At 46.9% G+C, this 23923-nt stretch overlaps 1 long non-coding RNA gene across 1 annotated transcript; it reads right to left on the bottom strand.

The window, feature by feature from the left end:
* Positions 1-2426: 2426 nt before the first annotated feature.
* Positions 2427-14090, bottom strand: LOC143773522 (uncharacterized). Its single transcript, XR_013215214.1, has 3 exons — positions 14017-14090; positions 11055-11132; positions 2427-2502 (listed from the first exon to the last, which is right to left on the bottom strand). It is a non-coding gene; the product is annotated as an uncharacterized LOC143773522 (long non-coding RNA).
* Between the last annotated feature and the right edge of the window lie 9833 nt (positions 14091-23923).

Raw genomic sequence — 23923 nt, 5'->3', positions numbered from 1 at the left:
GTGCATGGAGGCACAGGCCAGCAGTGCCAGCACCCAGGGCAGCTGAATAGCCTGGCACCCGCAGTGTATGCAGTGATGCAAGTCGTCCATGGTACTGGTCTCAGATGTGGATGTCCTGTGCCCGAAAGAGGACCAGCATGAGTAACAATTGCAAACAGGTGGATATGGTGCCCGGCTGCTATCCAGAGGATATCCTGTGCTGTGTACGGCTGTGTGAGTAAAGAGACTGTGATACAGCGATGCAGGACACCCAGGAGAACTAGTCAGAGGAGGGCTGGCATGTGTAGTGTCTCCAACATGTAAAGCTGTGTGTATGGAGACTGTAATATAGCGTGCGGTCGCCCAGGGAAACTGGACAAGGGAAGTCTGGCCTGTCTAAGGACTGCAGATCTAAAGCCGTATGATATGTTTTGCTATGAACTGGTGTGAACTGAACACTGATAGTATACACTGAAGTTATATGCATTTGTGTGAATTGGACCTTAATGCTGTGAGAAAACACATTAAAGAGACTTTTGTGTTGAAACTTTGTGGGTCACTGCCTCTTCACTGCGTACGATGCTACTGCAGCCTTACAATACATATATAGCCGTACACACAAATGTATATATCTCACATAGTCTCCTTTATTATGTATATTGCCGTCCCTTATTACAGTGCCCTCTCTTGCTATGTACAGCTCCGTCCCTTACATATCGGATTATATAGAGCCCTGTCTTTTATTACATACCGTCCTGTCTTGTTGGATATATAATGCTGTAATAGTATGCAGGTACTGAGTATGTCACCACGGAACAGACAGACCAACAGTTGAGGGGTTTAATAACACGAATCACGTTCTCCTCGCAGGGAGGAAGCAATGGAAAATAACTAGCAATAAAACAGTGCAAAAATATGGGAGTGAAACAATGTAACAGACGTAAGCAAGATTTCTTGAGAAAAGAACACTTATCAGTCTGATGAGAACTTGCTTAAAGGGTCGTCTTCTCCAACGTAGGCGCCGAGAAACAGCGGCACTTGTCGTCCCTCTGTTGTCTGTGGGCTGAGTAGTCTCTAGGAGTCTGCTGCCTGGGGTTTCGGGAGTTAATGTGGTATGCACAGGCTCTGAGTCTTTAGCTTTTACAGCACAGCCAGGAATCAGGGGCTCTGCACTGTTAAGTCTCTGTACCAGGAATCAGGGGCTCTGCACTGTTAAGTCACTGTACCAGGAATCACAGTCTCTGTACTGATATCGCGGGGACCAGGGGGTCGAAGTCTTTGCACGGGCCAATGTCTATACACGGGTCTCAAAGTGCCCCTCTCCAGTCACAGCAGAGTCCGCTTTCATGTACTCACAAGATGCAGACTTTCTGGGCAATCTCCCTCTATTTGTCCTCAGACTGGGAGCTCTCTCTCTCCCAGAGCGCAGCTGCACCCTGCTCTGACCGCTGCTCACGCTGCTCTGTCCCCTGTGCGCGTGCCTTTCCCGCTCTCTGCCCGCTTCCTTCCTGTCCCAGTCTCTAAGTCTGCCCCGTGGGGAACCTGCAGCACAACTCAATGGTTCCAGGCACAGAGCCGAGAAGGTAACCGCCCCAGACTCTTCTCGTGTTTTACCTCCTTACAATGCAATGACGGCTGATGGGTAAGCTTCTTTTCTAATGGAGGAGCTGATGGATGGGTCTTTTGGTCACCGGCTGCTCCATCAGCAGTCATTTTATATCTAACAAGAGAGGGGACTATGTAATAAAAGAGGGCGCTGTGATTAAGAAAAATAACAAGAATACACTATGTAATTGACAGTGCTGTACATAACAGCAGAGGAAGCTATATAATAAGGGACGGCATTATATATCACTAGAGAGGATGGTACGTAATAAGGGATGGTGTTATACATAATAAAAAAGGAAACTATGTAACTAACGACAGTGTTATACATAGTGAGTGAATACACTGTATACTAAGGCTGCTTTCACACATCAGGTTTTTTGTTTCAGGCTAAATCCGGCGAGTGTTGGAAAAACTGGATCCAGCGCAGATTGTGAAAAACTGATGCGACGGATCCGTTTTTTTGAGGGCTAGCCTATCTAGAGTATTGGCTAAAAAAAAATTGGAGCATGCTCAGTTTAAAAAACCAGATCAGGCCGCCGGATCCGCCTTTTTCCGGATCCGGCACCTTCCGGCTCCCATAGGCTTTCATTGTAGCAAACAGCCGGAAGCGCCGGATCCGGCGCTTCAGGCTTTTTCGCCGGAGACAAAAAACGTTGCAGTAGACGTTCCTTTCAGAAGCCGGAATCGGCAGCACACGGACATTTCACACAAGAATGAGAATGTGAAATAAGGAATTTTACAGAAACCATTATCACTCCACATCACACAGTGCAAGATAATATCTACATCCAGGCACTTACCGCTGATGTCTCGTATGATTAGAGTCATTTTCTGATGCTTCTCCTCCATCTGGTCAGACTTTCATGTCCACATCTTCCAGTCACAACTTATCTTGTTGCGATGATCTGCGCAGCCCTGAAAATAACAAGGACACATACATGGTATAGATACACGTGTCTCCCTCCCACTGTGTCCCTGAATACAGATATGTACACCACCATTAATATACTATTAGCGTCGCACCATTAAAAATATAAAGTGATAAGCAGCACTGTGCTTCCAATTAACTATAATCTCGGCCGCCCAATAATATAAACTATTCAGTCTGTGACTCTCCCCAATTAACTGTAAGGCTATGTGCACACGGAAAGTATGCAAGGTTTTAGTGTCCAAAAAGAAAAGAATGTCCAGCTTCACCGAATCCGTAAAAAAGAGTTTTCTTTATTCACATACTATTGAGCATAGAGGATACAGACTTCAGCACAAGCCATATGGGTAAGAATCTCAACGCGTTTCTGGAGACTAAGCTCCCTTAATCATGGCTATTGACTGTATTTATGATATATTTCTATTGTAAATAAAATATACAATTTTTTCCGTACATTTTCTGTGATTAATACGCTTCAGTTTATGTATCCGGAACGCCCGCCAGGGCCATGGGGTACCCGGTACCGTGTCCGGTATTCACTGGGGGATGTCACGGTGGTGACCCGGTCCATGGCCCTGGGCGCCCATGTAAAAGGGTAATTGAATAAAGTTTATGTTCATGACGCCACCTGTGGTATTCGGTCAGTGAGGACCAACGCTGCTTTAAGGGGACCTTTGGGGTGATGCTATGGCAGCTAGATGGTATAACTTCCCACAGGTGAACTATATCCCCAGGGCTCCCGGTGTGTAGATGGAAGATGGTGAATGGTGCAGTAAAGAACGAGGACACAGGGTTGCAGTCTCTTTACCTGGTTTACTGAAGACTTCCAGCAGCCACAGTCCAGGGCACCAGATCACAGGTACAGGCAGGGTCCGGCCGGCTTGGAAGCGAATTCAGAGTCCCCTTTACCAGGTGAAGTTAAAAGCCTTCCTCACAGCACGTTGTAGTCCCTTACTGCCTATGGCTTCTGATAAGGTCCTCACAGTTCTCTTTGTCCTCCATAAAGGTGGGATATAAACCCGTATGGCAGGTGACTCGAGCCTTTATACAGGATCTCTATCATGACCTGGGCTCTATGTGTCACTGTGCCTCCTGGGTATTAGGGCGGACAAGTGATGTGTAATCCAGCTGTCCTGCCGGTTTCTGCTGTCAGTCTTTGAGACCCTCACAACCTCGGTGTTCCAGCTGCCAGTAATCTGCACCAGCCAGGGAGGTAGCTAATTCACTGCTCTGCTGCACTGGTGTTCCTTCTCCTGTGCTTCGCTCTCCCACACACTCACTACAATCTGTTCGGCTTTCGGTATTATCTGTGTCCAGGAGCTGCAGCACCCTTCCGTGGCTGCCCGGCTCCCCATACCTTCTTCCTGCCTCAGACTGCTCCAGTCTGCTCTTCGGCACTATCTGACTAACTTTTCCTCCAAACCACAATATATCTCTATATGCAGGGGAGTCACCTAGAAATAGGATCAAAAGCTCCCCCTTGTGGCTCCCCCACCACACCTCAGTGTCCTCTCCACAAGCCCCATCATTGTTTTCCCCCACCCTCATGATTCTTCTCACCAATCCTCATCATTGTTCTCCAACACCACCCATCAGTGTCCTCTCCACTAGCCCCATCACTGTTCTCCCCACCCTCATCATTGTTCTCCTCACCCTCATCATTGTTCCCCCCCCACACCCCAGTGTCCTCTCCACCACTATCATAATTGTTCTCCCACCACACCTGTGTCCTCTACACCAGCCCCATCATTGTTCTCCCCCACCCACATCATTGTTCTCCCCATCCTCATCATTGTTCTCCTCCACCACACCTCAATGTCCTATCCATCACCCCATCATTGTTCTCCCCACCACACCTCAGTGTCCTCTCCCCATCCTCATCATTGTCCTCTCTGCACCACCCCTCATTGTTTTCTCCCCCACCCTCATCATTGATCTCCCCCACCACACCTCAGTGTCCTTTCCCCCACCCTCATAATTGCTCTCCCCCACCACCCCTCAGTGCAGTCTCTCCCTCCATCTTTGTGTCCTCTCCCCCAGTGTATTGGTTAAAAAAAAAAAAACAGCCACCACTCACCTCTCCATCCGTTGTCACAGGCTACTTTCTTTCTGACACAGGCATGCGCTGCTTGCTGACATCATCAAGCGCAACTGTGTCAGGGAGAAAGCATTGGGCAGGAAGCAGAGGATGGATCCCTGCAGCTCCGCTCTGCTTCCCTTTTCTCTTGTATGCAGCAGAGCTGCAGGGATCGCTCCCTGCCTGTCGCATATGATGAAGGCAATCAGGCCATTGGTCCCCAAGAAACAAGCCAGATTGCCCTCAGAATTAGCTGTTCTGCAAGGTCCCCCATCCACCTCTGGGCCCAAGTGCAGCTGGAGCAGCTGCACCAGCGGTATGTTCGCCCCTGTCCATTGGCCATGTTGGTAGTCCATTACTGCTAGACCATTAACATTATCGCGCCCGCTGTGTCAGGAGAAGAAGGGGAATGATGGGAGAGGGAGCATCACCTGACGCTCTCTCTTCCATAATTGATTTCAACTGTGTCAGCATCTATGATGGGTGTTGAATGTGCGATGTGGGGGGCGGAGACGGCTCTGGCTTTGGGCCCCCCTGACTCATGGGCCCCATAGCGGTGCTACAGGGCAATATATTGAAAAACAATGCTTCTAGGTTTTGGTGACATTATCCAAACACATGCAGGTACTTTTATGTAATTTCCTTCAGGTTGGAGAATTCCTTTAACTATGTAATCAGCCACACAGACTGTAGGCCATTTCTGTTTTATTCTCAGAATCCTCCCCTTGCTCTCCAAATTTGTTAAAACATTTAGTAGTAGTAATTTAAATGGCTTGTGTGGACAATAAGAAAAGTTTCCTAGGGTTTGGATCTGTAAAAAATATCAAACTACGGTAATTGATACACACCTACCGCTGTGGTGGTCAATTCATGTGATTGAAGCAGCGCATCATCGTATGTTTTTTTCCACTCCTGGTGGAACGGTGATGTCTCCTCTTCTTATGTCAGTGCAAACCAAAGAACAGCCTGTGCTGGATCCAGATGGGTGCTGGTAGGTGAGTATGAATGCTTTTTTATGTTATGCTTTTTTACAGATCCAAGCACGTGGGAAGCTTCTTTTTTTTCTTCAAACTCCTTGAGGATAAGACTAAAAAATTCACAAGACCTTGAAAAACTTTAGCTTTTAGTCTGAGAGGACACTTGCAATACCAATTCCAATATAATTATGGGTCATTTCTTCTCTTACCCACTGTATAAGTTTGGGTTCTCTCTATTGAAGGAATTTGTTCTTTTGTTGACTTATTGATTATATTTAATATAAATAACTGTACTCACCTTTTTAATCGTCTAACTATCCAGCGGTTCCCCAGTAGTATGGCATGTGATCATTGAGGCCATTGATATTGTGAGGCAGTGAGGGGGATCATACACGGGGGTCGATATGTGTCCCCCAGGATCGGGGACGGTTTTAGGCAAAGTGGGGCCCTAGGCAAAGTTTAAAATGGGGCCCCAAATGCTAACATATTGCACAACACACAAAAGCATTTCTGCTGTATTTATATGCGCTGATCTCAGGCCGCTAAATGAGTGTGATCGACAATACTGAAGTCGTTGGGCGCTTGTTTCCCGGCCTCTTTCCACCATCTGAGAAAGAATGAAGGGGACAGAACGATCACTAATAGATCACTAAGATCACCATACAGTATCATGTTATCAGCAGCACATCTACAGTTTATACCGGCAATGTGCTGCTGAGAACAAGGATTTTTATTCCGGCATAAACAATCCAATCACCCAATGAATATGCAGCATTTTGCTTGTTTAGTATAATACACCCCATAGTCCTCCATATAATATAATGTGCCCCATAGTCCTCTATATAGTATAATACACTCCTCGTAGTCCTCCATATAGTATTATACACTTCCCACAGTCCTCCATATAGTATAATACACTCCTCATAGTCTTCCATATATTAACATATACTCCTCAGTCCTCCATATAGCATAATACACTCCTCACAGTGCTCCATATAGTATAATGCACCGCCATAGTCATCCATGTAGTACAATTCACTTCCCATAGTATAATGCACCCCATAGTTCTTCATATAGTATACTGTATTCCCCATAGCCCTCGATACAGTATAGTATACCCCACAGAGTATAATGCAGCCACCCCAGAGTATAATGTAACCCCCCCACAGAGTATAATGTAACCTCCACATAGAATATAATGCAGCCCCCCATATAGTATAATGTAGCCCCCTCATAGAGTATGATGCAATCACCCCTCATAGAATATAAATATAATACAGCCCCCCCTATAGAATATAATGTAGCTCCGAACAGGGTATAATACAGCCCACCTCCCCATGGAATATAATGTAACCCCATCAAAGGGTATAATGCAATCATCCCTCATAAAATCTAATAAAGCCCCCCACAGAATATAATGCAGCCCCCTCCATAGAATATAATGTATAATGTACCCCCAAATATATAACACAGCCACATAGTATATAACACAGCCTCCCCCATAGAATATAATATATCCCCATAGTATATAGCACAGCCCACATAGTAGTATATAGCACAGCCCACACAGTAGTATACAGCACTGCCCACAGTAGTATACAGAACTGCCCACAGTAGTATACAGCACTGCCCACAGTAGTATACAGCACTGCCCACAGTAGTATACAGCATAACCCACAGTAGTATACAGCACTGCCCACAGTAGTATACAGCACTGCCCACAGTAGTATACAGCAGAGCCCACAGTAGTATACAGCAGAGCCCACAGTAGTATACAGCACTGCCCACAGTAGTATACAGCACTGCCCACAGTAGTATACAGCACTGCCCACAGTAATATACAGCACTGCCCACAGTAGTATACAGCACTGCCCACAGTAGTATACAGCACTGCCCACAGTAATATACAGCAGAGCCCACAGGAGTATACAGCAATGCCCACAGTAGTATACAGCACTGCCCACAGTAGCATACAGCACTGCCCACAGTAGCATACAGCACTGCCCACAGTAGTATACAGCACTGCCCACAGTAGTATACAGCACTGCCCACAGTAGTATACAGCAGAGCCCACAGTCGTATACAGCACAGCTCACAGTAGTATACAGCAGAGCCCACAGTAGTATACAGCACTGCCCACAGTAGTATACAGCACTGCCCACAGTAGTATACAGCAGAGCCCACAGTAGTATACAGCACTGCCCACAGTAGTATACAGCACTGCCCACAGTAGTATACAGCAGAGCCCACAGTCGTATACAGCACAGCTCACAGTAGTATACAGCAGAGCCCACAGTAGTATACAGCACTGCCCACAGTAGTATACAGCACTGCCCACAGTAGTATACAGCAGAGCCCACAGTAGTATACAGCACTGCCCACATCCCCCCTTCCCTCCCCGCCTCTCTCCTCCCGAGAATGGCCAGTAATAAAAAAAAAAAAACCACAAGCTCCTCACCTCTCCCCGAGCCCGCGCTGCCCCCTGCTCCTGTGTCGGCGGCTGCCGCCGCACTGCCTGGCAGACAGTGAGTGCGCGATGACGCGCACCCGCTGTGTCAGAGGCAGAGTGGGGAATGATGGGAGAGGGAGCGTCAGGTGACGCTCTCTCCTCCATCATTGCTTTGAACTGTACCGGCAGACGCTGGTATAGTTCAATGCAGCAGGGGAGTCAGCACTGGCGGCAGGCGGGCCCCCCTGCCTCACAGGGGCCCCATAGCGGCTGCATGACTTGCCGCTAGCTGGGGGCGCCTGGGGGACCGGGGGCCCCAGGCAGCTGCCTGGTCTGCCTGCACCTAACGCCGACCCTGCCCAGGATGCGGATGAAGTCCTAATAAACCCACTGGAGTGCCTTGTGTTCACAGCAGGTCGCCTGTGAGTCACAAGGCAAAATAAAAGAAAGTATTGATTGGGTCCAAGTCAGATTTTTAGGGAAGCCCATTAAGGGCTTTTATTTTTAGAGGGATTTGCAGGTTTGGTAGTGGGGCGAATTCCTCTCTCCACTCCGGGTTTGGAAGTGGCTTTATGGCCACAATTTCATTTAAATCTGTCAGTTTTGCTATGGGTATGCGTATGTCAGTTTGAAGTTTGCAAGCTGCAGAGCAGCAGGCTCTATGCAATTCAGGTCTATGTGTAGCTAACACAGTGCCAGGGGCTTCAAGGAGGCTGACGTAGCCAAGAGACACGGCTGTGTCATTGTCCACAACAACGAGTTGTGAACACAGACTGGCATTTGGAAACCCAGCTGCGATCTGGAGGATACCACGCCTGTATGTGAGTCTGCAAATAAAAACACTGTTTACGTTGAACTTTCTGTGGTCCCTGCCTGTCTGTCGCGCTGCACCAACCCTGCTGCACTACATATGGTTGGAGAATGCGGGCACTGTGAACTGAGGTATACCCAAAATGTGCTGCATGTCAGTAATTAAGCCTGCAACGCTACAGGTCACGCCTGCTTACAATGTTGATGAAATAGACAAGCACTTGGCCCTCACCCAGCAACGGCAGCAGGTGAAGCAACAATGGCAGCAAGAGCAGCAGCAGCTGCAGTTTCAGCGGCAGCAGCAGGAGCAGTAGCAATGGCAACAAGAGCAGCAGCAGCAGCTGCAGAAGGAGCAGCACTATCATCAGCAGCTGTTGTATCAGCAGCAGCAGAAGAAAAATGAGAAGATTCTACAGCAGAGTGCGGCCCTGCGAGAGGCACCATCACCAGCAACCCAGCGTTCTGGGGCCCGGTACAAGGTCCAGTCAGCACTGAGGAAGATGAGCCCTGAGGACGATATGGAGGCTTTCCTCACCATGTTCGAGCGCACAGCAGAGTGGGAGAGCTTGCCGCTTTCCCAGTAGGCTGAAGTGGTAGCCTCCTTCCTCACAGGAGATGCCCAGAGGGCCTATTTTGACCTCAGTTGGGACGATGCCCTGGAATATGAGAAACTGAAAGGTGAGATCCTTGCCCGACTGGGGGTTTACACATATGTACAGGCAAAATGGGTGCTACAGCTGGTAAAAAAATGGCTTCAGCCTGAGACCTCAACCCCTTTGCAGATGGTAGAGAGGGTGGTGGTCGATCTGCTAGTAAGAACTCTGCCAGCTGCTATCCAGCGCTGGGTAGGCCAAGGGGATCCTGGCACCCTAGACCAGGTGGTCAGCCTGATTAAGCGGTATGCAGCCACTCAGGACTTTATACAGGACTCTGCTCCACTATGGTTATCACGTCGGGACCTGCCAGCCCAGGAGCCTGGGAAAGGTCCACGATCCTCTGCTGGGGTTATCAAACCCCAAATAAACAGAATCGAGGCCATACAGAACTGGTCCCGACCTGTTACCACCAAACAGGTGAGAGCATTTCTTGGCATTGTTGGGTACTACCGTAGGTTTATACCTAATTTCTCTGGGAGAACAACTCCCCTAACCGATCTCCTAAAGGGAAAGATGTCGTTCATGGTGCGATGGAACCCTCAAGCTGAGGAAGCATGCCATCTTCAAGAGAGACTTCATCGTGCAGATGGATGCCTCTAACGTCAGCCTGCGCCGCCGCAAGGTAAAACACAGGGCCCTATGTGTGGGGTGCGATGATGCCGGATGTGTGCAATGAACACATCCGGCATCATCGTGTCTACAGAAGGGGGCGGAGCTTTGGGCGGAGCGGGTTTGCCACTCCGTCCAAACCGCCGGCCATCCTGAACGTGGACACGTACCCTTAGTCTTGCATTTGTACAGCACTTCTTCGCCGGCAGTCTGTAAATGTCTGTTGGAAGGTCAAAAAAGCATCTATACCTGATGGGTACGTGATTAGGGATGCGTACAGTTACTTTTTTGTATGATTGAATTATTTAATGTGCCTCTTTTTTACATACATTCAAACAACCCCTTTAATAACTGCACACTGCTGAAATCAGAAAGTTGGTTCTTGCTTTTCTAATATTACATGACAATGTCTGCCCGTTTCCTTACACTAGCCATGGTTATATGCCTAGTGTTTTCTAGTCCTGACCAATTAGGTTGTTTCCAACCTTCAAGTGCTTAATCCCAAATCCCTGTATTCATTTATAGTAGCAGAGGACAGGTCAGATTAATGGCCCTTCCCCCAGCTACATACTGCTCAACTACAAAAAACAACCAATGTACTAATAAATATAACACATATAAAACATGTCTGTTTCTGCACCCATCTGTTTTAAGAAGAATGCCAGTTTCTCTATTGCCTAAAAATACAACTTGTATACAACAATATAATATAAGAAAAGCTAAGAGTGGATAAGAGCAGTGGAATATCATAGGTCAGCAATAAAAAGCATATACATAATTAGAAGGTGATTATGCAATTAAGAGTATCAGAAGCCATCAGAAAATGCATTCATATTTATCCTTCCATTATGAATTTCAGCAAACATATTATAAAAAATCATCAATATTTAATTTTTTAGTACACTACTATTAGACATGGAAAATGTTTAATGGGTTGTAAGTGAAATGTTTTATTACTTACATTTTGAATGTGATACCATCTTATACGCGTATTAGAGATTGCAGCCATCCATTTCTCAGCACAGTGGATATTAAATGTCTATTTATTTAAAATCAAATGTGAATTAAAATGTAACCCTTTTTAGAAAATTTGCAGAAATTAAAAACTTGTTTAAATGGAATCCATCAGAAGGTTTTGGCTATGTAATATGACCACATTATGCGGTAGGGATAGAGTCCATGATTTCAGCTATGTATCCCTTAGTTTACAGGGTGCAGCAGGTATAATAGAATAACAGTTTTCCCTGCTTTAGTAGTGATTACAGGCAACCCCACTATGTGGGACAAGTTCGCAATATATCATGATTTTTAACTTTTCAATGAGCGTTCTAAGCATATTGTTGTGAAAAGGACTACTTCAAGAAGCATTTGCTGTGTACTGTCTGGTACTGATCCATTTCCCCATAGTACGCTCACTAAAGTGTGACTGAAATCCCTGCTTGTGAACATCGGGATTCAGGGTATGAACAGTGGATCTCTGCCTATGTGTTAGGCCTCTTTCACAAGTCATTGTCTCTTGTACGTGTGGTGACAGTTTTCACACGTACCGGAGACATTGACACACGTAGACCCATTCAAATGAATGGATCTGTGCACATATCTGTGTTTTATCATGGACCGTGTGTCCAAGTTACCCACACATCGACATGTCCGTTTTTGTGCAGCTGCACGGATCACACAGACCCATTCAAGTCAATGAGTACCGCACACAGCTGCCCTCCGTGTGCCGCATACGTATCACACGGACGGCCGCCGGGGAAGAAGCGCTACAGTAAGCGCTGTTCCCCGGCAGCTGGTGCTGAAGACGGCTCTCATCATTCTCCCCTGCTTTGGCGGCGATCGGTGTGAGCAGAGTATAATGATGAGTTATCCCTATTTTTTTGAGCCAACCAGGCAAAACTCAAAGCTGGGGGCTGCAACTCTAAGCTGTCAGCTTCTACATGGTTGGATATCAAGAATAGAGGCGTCCCCACGCTGTTTTTTTTAAATTATTTAAATAAATAATTAAAAAAAGGCGTGGGGTCCCCCCCATTTTTCACAACTAGCCTTGCAAGCTCACAGCTGGGGGCTGGTATTCTCAGGCTGGTAAAGGGCCATTGACATAGGCCCCCCAGCCTAAAAACAACAGCCTGCAGCTGCCCAGAAAAGAAAGTGCAGCATCATTCACCAGCGGTGACATCATCGAGGCTGGGCTGAACTGCGATGACCTCAGGACCTTGGGAAAATGCCAGTGATGATGTCACCACTGGCGAATGATGCTGCGCTCTCAGCAGCTCATTCAGCAGGGGTTTTCAGCCAGGATGGTCGCATCTTGGCACCGTCCAGGTTGAAAACTATTTAGCCCCCAGACATGGATTACAGTGTGGGACACAACGACGGGCAGGTATGGTATATGTTGTTTTTTTATTTTACTTTTATTACAGGAGATCGAAGGCTTCACAGGAATTAGGTATTGCAGTAAGAATGTAGAACAAAGAAGAAGTCATGTTGAATAAAATTTCAATATTTATTATTCCAAGAAAATTAAAAAATATTATTGCAAAATGCCATGAATAAGACGGATGTTGAAATGCGTAGGCTAAACGCTATTCTTTGTGCATGAGGCTGTATAAGCTGTAGTGGTGTACCTCTAAATTTTTGCATTAATATTTTTTTATTTTCTTAGAGTAATAAATATTGAAATTTTATTCAACATGACTACTTCCCACTGGATCCATGTTCTTCTTTATTCTGGCTGTGCCTTTATTTAACATATAACTATAGGATTAGTAATGGAGAGGTGCCGTGGGCTTGATGTCACCTGACAACACTAAGGTGACATCAACCCCACAAATATTAACCCCACTTGCCACTGCTACAGGGCAAGGGGCAAAAGCCAGGCAAAGCACCAGAAAAGGCACATCTAATTGCTGCGGGCTGAACTTTAATTTCAGGGTGTAGCTAGGTCCACTTGATCTTGTAAACTGTGGTGCCTGTTCACATGGGATGCATTTGGATAACGCTAAGCAGCCCGTCTGATCTAATAGTATGGGCATCACTAATAGGCTGTTAACCTGGATGCTGTGCATTACCATTGTGTGAGAAGATCCACATTCAAGTCTTCATTGTGCAATAAAATACTAAGCAGCCACTCCCTCCATGGATTGGTAGGTAGTGAGTGGTTGTTTCATCAGTATCTTTGCACCTGTGTTACCGTCATCTTAACTATGTGGGCCTGCTGCACCTTGAGAGTGCATTTGTCTGGAAGCCTAGGCAGGTAAAACATCACTGCCCTCTTTCTGCTGTTTTTTTCCCTCCCCAGGCTACCAACATCATCCATCAGCTGCCCCAGAAATGGTGCATGCACAAGATGTGCCAAATCTGGCACTTAGCCTCGCTCTTCCCACTTGCCCTGTGGTGGTGGCAAGTGGGGTAATAAGGTTGGGGTTGATGTCACCTTTTCAGAACCAGAACCAGGGGTTAGTAATGGAGAGACATCTATAAGATGCACCCATTACTACTTAATGGTCCTGCTGCTCTCTCTGTTATCAGTTGACTACAACTCTCAACATTCTCTTCCTGGTAGCACTGATCATAACATAAGCAGGGGAGAATGATGAGAGCTGTCTTCAGCACTTAGCCCCGGGGACCAGCGTGAACAGTACCACTGATTCCCAGGAGCCAGTACGTGTGATACTGATATGGCACATGGGTCCCCACGGTTGCCACATGTATGCCACACATATTAAACACAAGTACATATGGACACAGTGACACGGATATCTCTGGTACTGGTTTTTACAGTACCGGAAATATCAGGACGTGTGAAAGAGCCCTTACACCTAATCCATTGAAGCCCTTGCCCCTGTAAAAAAACCTGTCAGATGTGAAGATAAACCTCTGATACCCATGTCCCCTGTTAAATAAACAACCATATCCCTCACCTGTCCGACGTGAAGATAAACCATATTGTCCAAAGCCATAACCCATCTCTGTGGCATCTGGTTTTCAAAATGCCATGATGCGACCATTCACGCTGAAAACCAGGAGACAATGAGCTGCTGTGAGCCCAGCATTAGTGACAAGCGATGACGTCATAGAGGTCACCAGCGGTCACTTAAGCTGTGCTCCCACAGGCAGTTCACTGTGAGCTGCCCGATGAACTGCCATGACCTCATTGAGATTACCGCTAGCAAAGTGAGAATTTTCCCTCTGCTGGTTATGAAAATTGTGTGGGAGCCTGCACCATTTCTTTTATGTAATTCTTTATTTTACACAGGAGGGAAAGGGCTGCTGCGGAATACAACTCTCATCATTGTCGCCTGGGAAGGACAAAAATGAGAGCTGCCTTCAGTGCCTGTGCCTGGGATCAGTGCGAACTGTACTGCTTTTCCCAGGCACCTGTATGTGCCACATGGACTGCACACAGATACTCAGATGTGAAACATGGACACTCATAGGACATTGTTTGCAGATCGGTAACCATTCTGGTGACTCTTCTCTGAACTTGCTCCAGTTTGTTCATGTTTTTTTTTAAATGTGGTACCCAGAACTGGACACAGTATTCCAGATGAGGTCTGACCAAAAAGGAATAGAGCGGCATAATTGCTTCACATGATCTAGAGTCACTGTATGCTTCTGTTAATGCAACTCAGAATTGCCTTTTTTGCTGCTGCATCACACTGTTGACTCATGTTAAGTCTGTGATCTATTAGTATACCCAAGTCTTTTTCACATGTGCTGTTGCTTTAGCCTACTTCTCCCATTCTGTATATGCTTTTTTTCATTTTTCTTGCCCAGATGAAGGGCTTTGTATATTCCCCTGTTGAAAAACACTGTTAGTTGCTGCCCACAGTTACAGTTTGTTTAGATATTTTTGAATCCTCTCTCTCCCTTCTCTAGTGTTAGCTATCCCTCCTATCTTTATGTCATCAGCAAATTTAATCAGTTTACCCATGTCACTGTCACGGGGAGACTAGGTGAGCGAGAGCTAATAACCCGGGCCCCTGCAATTTCCCTCAGACTAGGGGAATTGTTGTGAATTAGACTTTTTTGGCTCCCTCTTGTGGTCACTAGTGATATGACTCTGGGATTGTCTTTCCTCAGTTTGGCACCCACCTGGGTCGTTAGTCCAGGGGTGTTGCTATATAAACTTCCTGGTTTCTCAGTCCAGTGCCTGGCATCGTTGTAATCAGTTCCTTTCTGTTTGCTCCTGTCTGCTGGTCTTGGATCTTGCAAAATTAAGCTAAGTCCTGCTTCCTTGTTTTTTGGTTATTTGCTTTGCTCTTATTTTTTGTCCAGCTTGTACTAAATGTGATTCCTGATTTTGCTGGAAGCTCTAGGGGGCTGGTGTTCTCCCCCCGGGCCATTAGACGGTTCGGGGGTTCTTGAATATCCAGCGTGGAAATTTTGATAGGGTTTTTGCTGACCATATAAGTCATCTTACTATATTCTGCTATTAGTCAGTGGGCCTCTCTTTGCTAAATATCTAGTTCATTCTTACGTTTGTCTTTTCTCCTTACCTCACCGTTATTATTTGTTGGGGGCTTGTATCCAACTTTTGGGGTCTTTTCTCTGGAGGCAAGAAAGGTCTATCTTTTCCCTTCTAGGGTTAGTTAGTTCTCCGGCTGGCGCGAGACGTTTAGAACCAACGTAGGCACGTTCCCCGGCTGCTGCTATTTGTGGTGCTAGGATTAGATATATGGTCAGCCCAGTTACCACTGCCCTGTGAGCTGGTTTTTTTTGTTTGCAGACTTGGTATGTACTTTTGAGACCCTCTGCCATTGGGGTCACAACAGTATGCCAGGCCAAGGTTGAATGTTTAATGCATTGCAGAAGTGGGATTACAAGAAAGGAAAGTCTGAGTTTTTTTTTTTTTTTTTTTTTTTTCTTTCCTCTCTTTTTTCCTCCCCTTTACCTCTGAGTGGCTGGTGCTTGCTGCAGACATGAATGTCCAGACTTTGATTACAAGTGTGGATCAGCTTGCTGCTCGTGTGCAGGGCATACAAGATTTTGTTACCAGTAGTCCAATGTCTGAACCTGAAATACCTATTCCTGAACTGTTCTCTGGAGACCGATTTAAGTTTAGGAATTTCAGGAATAATTGTAAATTGTTTCTATCTCTGAGACCCCGTTCATCTGGAGACTCAGCTCAGCAAGTAAAAATTGTTATCTCTTTCTTACGGGGCGACCCTCAGGATTGGGCCTTCTCGCTAGCGCCAGGAGATCCGGCATTGGCAAATATTGATGCGTTTTTTCTGGCGCTCGGATTGCTTTACGAGGAACCCAATCTTGAAATTCAGGCAGAAAAAGCCTTGCTGGCTATTTCTCAGGGTCAGGATGAAGCTGAAGTGTATTGCCAAAAATTTCGGAAATGGTCCGTGCTTACTCAGTGGAATGAGTGCGCTCTGGCCGCAAATTTCAGAAATGGCCTTTCTGAAGCCATTAAGAATGTGATGGTGGGTTTCTCCATTCCTACAGGTCTGAATGATTCCATGGCGCTGGCTATTCAAATTGACCGGCGTTTGCGGGAGCGCAAAGCCTCGAATCCTCTGGTGGTGTTGTCTGAACAAACACCTGATTTAATGCAATGTGGTAGAATTCAGACTAGAAATGAACGGAAAAATCATAGACGTCAGAATGGGTTGTGTTTTTACTGTGGTGATTCTACACATGTTATATCAGCATGCTCTAAACGCCTAACTAGGGTTGTTAGTCCTGTCGCCATTGGTAATTTGCAACCTAAATTTATTTTGTCTGTGACTTTAATTTGCTCATTGTCCTCCTACCCTGTTATGGCGTTTGTGGATTCAGGTGCTGCCCTGAGTCTTATGGATCTGTCGTTTGCCAAGCGCTGTGGTTTTGTTCTTGAGCCGTTGGTAAATCCTATCCCTCTTAGAGGTATTGATGCTATGCCATTGGCGGAAAATAAACCGCAGTTTTGGACACAGGTAACCATGTGCATGACTCCTGAACATCGGGAGGTGATTCGTTTTCTTGTTCTGCATAAAATGCATGATTTGGTCGTTTTGGGTCTGCCATGGTTACAGACCCATAATCCAGTCTTGGATTGGAAGGCAATGTCTGTGTCAAGTTGGGGCTGTCAGGGAATTCATGGTGATTCCCCGCCGGTGTCTATTGCTTCCTCTACTCCTTCGGAAGTTCCTGAGTATTTCTCTGATTACCAGGATGTATTCAGCGAGTCCAGGTCCAGTGCTCTTCCTCCTCATAGGGACTGTGACTGCGCTATAGATTTGATTCCAGGTAGTAAATTTCCTAAGGGAAGATTATTTAATCTGTCTGTACCTGAGCATACCGCAATGCGTTCGTATATCAAGGAATCTCTGGAGAAGGGGCATATCCGTCCATCCTCTTCCCCTCTTGGTGCGGGATTTTTTTTTGTGGCCAAGAAGGATGGATCTTTGAGACCTTGTATTGACTATCGGCTTCTGAATAAAATCACTGTTAAATTTCAGTATCCTTTGCCTCTGTTGTCGGACTTGTTTGCCCGGATTAAAGGTGCCAAGTGGTTCACCAAGATAGATCTTCGTGGTGCGTACAACCTTGTGCGCATTAAGCAAGGAGATGAATGGAAAACTGCATTTAATACGCCCGAAGGTCATTTTGAGTACTTGGTGATGCCTTTCGGGCTCCCTAATGCTCCTTCAGTGTTTCAGTCCTTTATGCATGATATTTTCCGGAAGTATCTGGATACATTTATGATTGTTTATCTGGATGATATTCTGTTTTTTTCTGATGATTGGGACTCGCATGTAGAGCAGGTCAGGATGGTGTTTCAGGTTTTGCGTGAGAATGCTTTGTTTGTTAAGGGCTCAAAGTGTCTCTTTGGAGTACAGAAGGTTCCCTTTTTGGGTTTTATTTTTTCCCCTTCTGCGGTGGAGATGGACCCAGTCAAGGTCCGAGCTATTCATGATTGGACTCAACCCACGTCAGTTAAGAGTCTTCAGAAGTTCTTGGATTTTGCTAACTTCTACCGTCGTTTTATCGCTAATTTTTCTAGCGTTGTTAAACCTTTGACGGATATGACCAAGAAAGGTTCTGATGTTGCTAACTAGGCTCCTGCAGCCGTGGAAGCCTTTCAAGAGTTGAAGCGCCGGTTTACTTCGGCGCCTGTTTTGTGCCAGCCTGATGTCTCACTTCCCTTTCAGGTTGAAGTGGATGCTTCTGAGATTGGGGCAGGGGCCGTTTTGTCGCAGAGAGGCCCTGGTTGCTCTGTAATGAGACCATGTGCTTTTTTCTCTAGGAAGTTTTCGCCTGCTGAGCGGAATTATGATGTTGGCAATCGGGAGTTGTTAGCCATGAAGTGGGCATTTGAGGAGTGGCGTCATTGGCTCGAGGGTGCTAAGCATCGTGTGGTGGTCTTGACTGATCACAAAAATCTGATGTATCTCGAGTCTGCTAAACGCCTGAATCCTAGACAGGCCCGCTGGTCATTGTTTTTCTCCCGTTTTGACTTTGTGGTCTCATATTTACCAGGTTCAAAGAATGTGAAGGCTGATGCTCTTTCAAGGAGCTTTGTGCCTGACTCTCCTGGAGTCACAGAACCAGTTGGTATTCTCAAAGAGGGAGTTATCCTGTCAGCCATTTCTCCGGATTTGCGACGTGTGTTGCAGAGATTTCAGGCTGGTAGACCTGACTCTTGTCCACCTGACAGACTGTTTGTTCCTGATAAGTGGACCAGCAGAGTCATTTCCGAGGTTCATTCCTCGGTGTTGGCAGGGCATCCGGGAATTTTTGGCACCAGAGATCTGGTGGCTAGGTCCTTTTGGTGGCCTTCCTTGTCACGGGATGTGCGGTCATTTGTGCAGTCCTGTGGGACTTGTGCTCGAGCTAAGCCTTGCTGTTCTCGTGCCAGCGGGTTGCTCTTGCCCTTGCCTGTCCCGAAGAGGCCTTGGACACACATTTCCATGGATTTCATTTCAGATCTTCCGGTGTCTCAGGGCATGTCTGTCATCTGGGTGGTATGTGATCGCTTTTCCAAGATGGTCCATTTGGTATCTTTGCCTAAGCTGCCTTCCTCTTCCGATCTGGTTCCTTTGTTCTTTCAGAATGTGGTTCGTTTACACGGCATTCCTGAGAATATTGTGTCTGACAGAGGATCCCAGTTTGTTTCCAGGTTCTGGCGATCCTTTTGTGCTAAGATGGGCATTGATTTGTCGTTTTCGTCTGCCTTTCATCCTCAGACTAATGGACAAACGGAGCGAACTAATCAGACTCTGGAGGCTTATTTGAGGTGTTTTGTTTCTGCAGATCAGGATGATTGGGTGACCTTCTTGCCGTTGGCTGAGTTTGCCCTTAATAATCGGGCTAGTTCCGCTACTTTGGTTTCGCCATTTTTTTGCAACTCTGGTTTCCATCCTCGTTTTTCCTCAGGACATGTGGAGCCTTCTGACTGTCCTGGGGTAGATTCCGTGGTGGATAGGTTGCAGCGGATCTGGAATCATGTGGTGGACAACTTGAAGTTGTCACAGGAGAAGGCTCAGCGTTTTGCCAACCGCCGCCGCGGTGTGGGTCCCCGACTTCGTGTTGGGGATTTGGTATGGCTGTCTTCTCGATTTGTTCCTATGAAGGTCTCCTCTCCTAAATTTAAGCCTCGCTTCATCGGTCCTTACAAGATATTGGAAATCCTTAATCCTGTGTCCTTTCGCTTGGATCTTCCGGTGTCGTTTGCCATTCACAACGTGTTCCATAGGTCTTTGTTGCGGTGGTACGTTGTACCTGTGGTTCCTTCTGTTGAGCCTCCTGCTCCGGTGTTGGTTGAGGGCGAGTTGGAGTACGTGGTGGAGAAGATCTTGGATTCTCGTCTCTCCAGGCGGAGGCTTCAGTATCTGGTCAAGTGGAAGGGCTATGGTCAGGAGGATAATTCCTGGGTGGTTGCCTTTGATGTGCATGCGGCCGATTTAGTTCGTGCCTTTCACGCTGCTCATCCTGATCGCCCTGGTAGTCTTGGTGAGGGTTCGGTGACCCCTCCTTAAAGGGGGGGTACTGTTGTGAATTAGACTTTTTTGGCTCCCTCTTGTGGTCACTAGTGATATGACTCTGGGATTGTCTTTCCTCAGTTTGGCACCCACCTGGGTCGTTAGTCCAGGGGTGTTGCTATATAAACTTCCTGGTTTCTCAGTCCAGTGCCTGGCATCGTTGTAATCAGTTCCTTTCTGTTTGCTCCTGTCTGCTGGTCTTGGATCTTGCAAAATTAAGCTAAGTCCTGCTTCCTTGTTTTTTGGTTATTTGCTTTGCTCTTATTTTTTGTCCAGCTTGTACTAAATGTGATTCCTGATTTTGCTGGAAGCTCTAGGGGGCTGGTGTTCTCCCCCCGGGCCGTTAGACGGTTCGGGGGTTCTTGAATATCCAGCGTGGAAATTTTGATAGGGTTTTTGCTGACCATATAAGTCATCTTACTATATTCTGCTATTAGTCAGTGGGCCTCTCTTTGCTAAATATCTAGTTCATTCTTACATTTGTCTTTTCTCCTTACCTCACTGTTATTATTTGTTGGGGGCTTGTATCCAACTTTTGGGGTCTTTTCTCTGGAGGCAAGAAAGGTCTATCTTTTCCCTTCTAGGGTTAGTTAGTTCTCCGGCTGGCGCGAGACGTCTAGAACCAACGTAGGCACGTTCCCCGGCTGCTGCTATTTGTGGTGCTAGGATTAGATATATGGTCAGCCCAGTTACCACTGCCCTATGAGCTGGTTTTTTGTGTTTGCAGACTTGGTATGTACTTTTGAGACCCTCTGCCATTGGGGTCATAACAGGAAATCCTGACTGACCCTGTACCTGGAGTTTACACTGATGGTGTGCATGTCCAGGCCTCGAACCTCACCCTTTCTCCTGTTTCAACCCTAGGCTGAAACCTCCGCCCACCACCCAATGAAGAGGTAATACTCCAATACCCACAGTTAGCACAGACAAGGATAAAGGAAAATATGCACCACGCCGCAGTCACTCAGGAATACACTATAAATGTGCAGGGCAAAATAAATACAAATATAGGAAGGAGTAAATAAGACAAAGGAAAATACACCACCAGCAACGAATCTCCACTCCAGACCGAGATAACAACGCACAAGACAGAAGCTATAATCGGCGACGCCCAATGATCAGGAGAACTATTTAAAGGCAATGGGCATGGCCCAGCTTCCAATCCGAGGATCAGGTAAATTAACTCCGGAACAGCTAGATAAAATCTAGCCGACTCCAATGAGCAAATAGTGGTCAAAAGCGGAATTACCGCTGTCTGTCGAACGACCTGGTCTGAACAGCGTCCGACATGACAGTCCTGATGTGCCTAAACAGCAAAAAAACCCCACACAAGTAACCCCATTTTAGAAACTAGACCTCTCAAGAAATTGATCCAGATGTGTGATGAGCTCATTGATCTTCCAGGTGCTTCGCAAAGCTTTATAAAGTTTAGCCGTGAAATTAAGAAATAAAATTTTTCCCACAAAAAACATTGTTTTAGCTCCAAATGTTTTAAATTTCCAAAAATCTGTTGTGCAATTTCTCCTGAGTGTGCCAATATTCCATATGTGGTGGAAAGCTGTTGTTTGGGTGCACGGCAGGGCTTAGATGGAAAAAGCACCATTTGACTTTTGGAATGCAAAATTGTCTGAAATTGATATAAGACCCCATGTCACATTTGGAGAGCCCTTCATGTGCCTAAACAGTGGAAACACCTCACAAGTGACCCCATTTTAGAAACTAGAACCCTCAAGAAATGTATCTAGATGGGTGATGAGCACCTTGTACCCCTAGGTGGTTCATAGAATTTTATAACATTGAGCTGTGAATAACAAAATCACATTTTTGGTACAAAATTGATGTTTTAGCTCCACATTTTTTATTTTCACATGTTTAAAACAAGAAAATGGACCCCAAAATTTGTTGTGCAATTAGTCCAAAGTACGCCGATACCCATATGTGTTGAAAAACTACTGTTTGGGCACACTGTGCTGTGATCTGGCAAATGCGGTACCATACCTCCCAACTCTTGAAGGGAAAGAGGTATAAAGGTTGCGGCGCACGTAGTGCGCCGCGGCAAATTTTAGGCCACGCCTCTGACCACACCCATTTCACAACTAGTCACACCCATATCCAAGTCCCAACCACACCCATTTAGCACTGCTGATCACAACTGTTTCATATACAATAATTATAACCAAAAAAATATGGCCACACATGATGCTCCATACACTGTATAATGACCGCACATGATGCTCCATACACTGTATAATGACCGCACATGATGCTCCATACACTGTATAATGACCGCACATGATGCTCCATACACTGTATAATGACCGCACATGATGCTCCATACACTGTATAATGACCGCACATGATGCTCCATACTGTATAATGACCGCACATGATGCTCCATACTGTATAATGACCGCACATGATGCTCCATACTGTATAATGACCGCACATGATGCTCCATACTGTATAATGACCGCACATGATGCTCCATACTGTATAATGACCGCACATGATGCTCCATACTGTATAATGACCGCACATGATGCTCCATACTGTATATTGGCCACACATGATGCTCCATACTGTATAATGACCACACATGATGCTCCATACTGTATAATGACCCCATATGATGCTCAATAGTGTATAATGCCGCCCTCCCATCTTGTATGCATGGCTCACCTTCCTCCCATCCCATATGCATGGCTCATATCCCCCCGCGTATGCATGGCTCATAATTCCCCCCCCGTATGCATGGCTCATATCCCCATATGCATGGCTCATAATTCCCCCCCACCTCCTGTATGCATGGCTCATAATTCCCCCCAGTATGCATGGCCGATATCCACCCCCCCGTATGCATGCCTCATATCCCCCTATGCATGGCTCATAATTCCCCCCCCTGTATGCATGGCTCATATCCGCCCCCCTGTATGCATGGCTCATATCCCCCTATGCATGGCTCATATCCGCCCCCCTGTATGCATGGCTCATATCCCCCTATGCATGGCTCATAATTCCCCCCCCTGTATGCATGGCTCATATCCCCCTATGCATGGCTCATAATTCCCCCCCCTGTATGCATGGCTCATATCCCCCTATGCATGGCTCACAATTCCCCCCCACCTCCTGTATGCATGGCTCATAATTCCCCCCCCCTGTATGCATGGCTCATATCCGCCCCCCCCGCCCCCCTGGCTGTATGCATGGCTCATAACCCCCCCCACCTCTTGTATGCACGACTCATATTCCCCCTATGCATGGCTCATCACTCCCCCCTCCCCCCCCATGCATGGCTCATCACTCCCTCTCCTCCCCCCCCCATGCATGGCTCATCACTCCCCCTCCTCCCCCCCCCATGCATGGCTCATCACTCCCCCTCCTCCCCCCCCCCATGCATGGCTCATCACTCCCCCTCCTCCCCCCCATGCATGGCTCATCACTCCCCCTCCTCCCCCCCCCCATGCATGGCTCATCACTCCCCCTCCTCCCCCCCCATGCATGGCTCATCACTCCCCCCTCCCCCCCCATGCATGGCTCATCACTCCCCCCTCCCCCCCCATGCATGGCTCATCACTCCCCCCTCCCCCTCCCCCCTCCGCTCCCCGCTCCTTCTCCCATGGCACGGGCGGCTTACCGTCCTCCTTCAATCCCCCCTGTCCTCTGTCCCTCATACTCACCTGTCAGCTGTCTCACACCAAGCGGGCGCGCCGACGGCGACATCCCTCCGGCTCTCTGTCCCGACTCCCGGCGCACAGGCGCAGGCTCGCAGCTCCTTCTTCCTGCGTGAGCGGTCACGTGATACCGCTTCATTAAGGCTCATGAATATGCGCATATTCATGAGCCTTAATGAGCG

The sequence above is a fragment of the Ranitomeya variabilis genome, chromosome 5 (assembly GCF_051348905.1).
Source record: "Ranitomeya variabilis isolate aRanVar5 chromosome 5, aRanVar5.hap1, whole genome shotgun sequence".
Classification (NCBI taxonomy): domain Eukaryota; kingdom Metazoa; phylum Chordata; class Amphibia; order Anura; family Dendrobatidae; genus Ranitomeya; species Ranitomeya variabilis.
The sequence above is the reverse complement of the archived record's forward strand: the minus strand, read 5'-3'. Positions and strand labels throughout refer to the sequence as shown.